The sequence below is a fragment of the Leopardus geoffroyi genome, chromosome D4 (genome assembly GCF_018350155.1).
Source record: "Leopardus geoffroyi isolate Oge1 chromosome D4, O.geoffroyi_Oge1_pat1.0, whole genome shotgun sequence".
Taxonomy (NCBI): Eukaryota; Metazoa; Chordata; class Mammalia; order Carnivora; family Felidae; genus Leopardus; species Leopardus geoffroyi.
In genome coordinates this window covers 53,860,262-53,862,923 of record NC_059342.1, presented here as the reverse complement: position 1 = coordinate 53,862,923, position 2,662 = coordinate 53,860,262, and the positions used below count along the sequence as shown (strand labels likewise).

The window sequence follows — 2,662 nt, the reverse complement described above, 5'->3', positions numbered from 1 at the left end:
AATGATTTTGGAAGGACATCTTTAGCAAAATCTTGAAAACATTTTCAACTTAAAGCTTACCCTACAGTCCAAGACAGGTCCTCATTTAGGCTGAGTATTGCTACTTTGGGTTTTAAATCTGCAGTGCAGCAATGTTCCCTCTTCACTCAAGCTTGGCTTAGATGAAAATTCCTATTGGAGGTGGGTTTCTAGTTCTCAAGTGACAGTAAACGTCCAGTATATACTTTGTTCTCCTGCAGTTTGGATACAATGAACTCTACCATTAAATATAATAATGTTATTTAATGGCTGACCTTTCAGGGTACTTTAAACTACAAGATTTATAAATGCGACAAAGCATTCCAGTAACTAGGAAACTCAATTATGACAATGTATCAAGTTTACTCAATAGTGATAGTATACAAATTTTATATGCAACACATTGAGTTTGGTATTACAGGATTTAACCATTTATAACCTACCTTAATGATGTTACTGTTCTAAACTATGTTGCAGATCCCCTTTTCCCATAGCTCTATGTGCTTGTTTCTTTCCGTTACCTGGTAAAAATGTTTCCCAGCCCAGGGGAAAACAACCCATTAACCCAATTCTCAGTTTCAGCAGATATTAACACCAGGAACAGGTTATGGGCAACTCTTAATCTTTTACCTGAATAGTACAAGGTTACAGTGTTGACCAAAAGAAGACACAGGTTTCTCATTAAACTTTTGTTTTATTGGGTCTCAAAATTCTATGACAGATTTTTGGTCAAGTTGTTTCCATTAAAAAGTACTGATTTTAAAAACTAATAACTTAAAACTGCCATACACAAAAAAACCCAAATGGTCCACAAAACATTCTCCTTTCCTTCTGAAGTCTTGACAATGCATTGTTATCATTAACCAGTCTTTTACTATTACGCCTTAGTGGCCAATTGACACAAACAGTTCTGAGACTGTTCTTCCACCACTGATTAAGACTGGGGTAGTAGGTATTGGGGATAATATTCATTTAGCCTTGCGAGCTTTCTAGGCAGACTTGGTGACCTTGCCAGGTCCAGCTGCCTTCTTGTCCACTGCTTTGATGACACCCACAGCAACCGTCTATCTCATGTCATGAACAGCAAAACAGCCCAGAGGAGGATAGTCAGAGAAGCTGTCAACACACATGGACTTGTCAGGAACCATATCAATGATGGGGGCATCACCAGATTTCAAGAACTTGGGACCATCTTCCAGCTTTTTTTCCAGAATGACGGTCAATCTTCTCCTTCAGCTCAGCAAACTTGTGGGCACAGTGCAGCACAGGTGCATATCCAGCACTGATTTGGCCTGGATGGTTCAGGATAATCACCTGAGCTGTGAAGCCAGCTGCTTCCATTGGTAGGTCACTTTTGCTATCACCAGCCACATTGCCACGATGAACATCTTTGACAGATACCTTGTTGACATTGAAGTCCACGTTGTCTCCAGGAAGAGCTTCACTCAAAGCTTCATGGTGCATTTCAACAGACTTTAACTTCAGTTGTAACATTGACTGGAGCAAAAGTGACCACCATGCCTGGCTTAAGAACACCGGTCTCCACTCGGCCCATAGGGACAGTACTAATACCACCAATTTTGTAGACATCCTGTAGGGGCAGACACAAGGGCTTGTCAGTTGGACGAGTAGCTGGCAGAATGCAATCCAGAGCTTCAAGCAGTGTGGTTCCACTGGCATTGCCATCTTTATGGGTGACTTACCATCCCTTGAACCAAAGCATGTTAGCACTTGGCTCCGGCATGTTGTCACCATTCCGACAGAAATTGGCACAAATGCTACTGTGTCAGGGTTGTAGCCAGTTTTCTTAATGTAGGTGCTGACTTCCTTACCGATTTCCTCGTATCTCTTTTGGCTGTAGGTTGGCTCAGTGGAATTCATTTTGTTAACACCAACAATAAGTTGTTTTACAGCCAGTGTGTAAGCCAGAAGGCCGTGCTCACAGGTCTGCCCATTCTTGCAGATACATGCTTCAATTCGCCAACACCAGCAGCAACGATCGGGACAGCAGAGTCGGCCTGAGATATGCCTGTAATCATATTTTTGGTAAAATCTCTGTCCTGGGGCATCAACGATGGTCACATAGAACTTGCTGGTCTCAAATTTCCGCAAGTGATAACCACCTTCACGTTCGGCTTTCAGTTTATCCAAGACCCAGGCAGACTTGAAGAAGCCCTTTCCCATCTCAGCAGCCTCCTTCTCAAATTTTTCGATAGTTCTTTTGTCGATCTCACCACATTTGTAGATCAGATGACCATTAGTGGTAGACTTGCCCAAATCTACGTGTCCAGTGATGACAATGTTGGTATGAGTCTTTTCCTTTCCCATTTTGGTTTACCTTTAGAGGTGTTTTTTTTTTTTTTTTTTTTAATTTTTTTTTTTCAACGTTTATTTATTTTTGGGACAGAGAGAGACAGAGCATGAACGGGGGAGGGGCAGAGAGAGAGGGAGACACAGAATCGGAAACAGGCTCCAGGCTCTGAGCCATCAGCCCAGAGCCCGACGCGGGGCTCGAACTCACGGACCGCGAGATCGTGACCTGGCTGAAGTCGGACGCTTAACCGACTGCGCCACCCAGGCGCCCCAGAGGTGGTTTTAATGACACTTGTGTTCTGGCAGCAAACCCGCTGCAAAACAGTTTGTA

The 2,662-nt window shown here is 43.1% G+C and overlaps 1 pseudogene; it reads right to left on the bottom strand.

Moving 5' to 3' along the window:
- Positions 1-986: 986 nt before the first annotated feature.
- Positions 987-2,366, bottom strand: LOC123593041 (annotated as a pseudogene).
- Between the last annotated feature and the right edge of the window lie 296 nt (positions 2,367-2,662).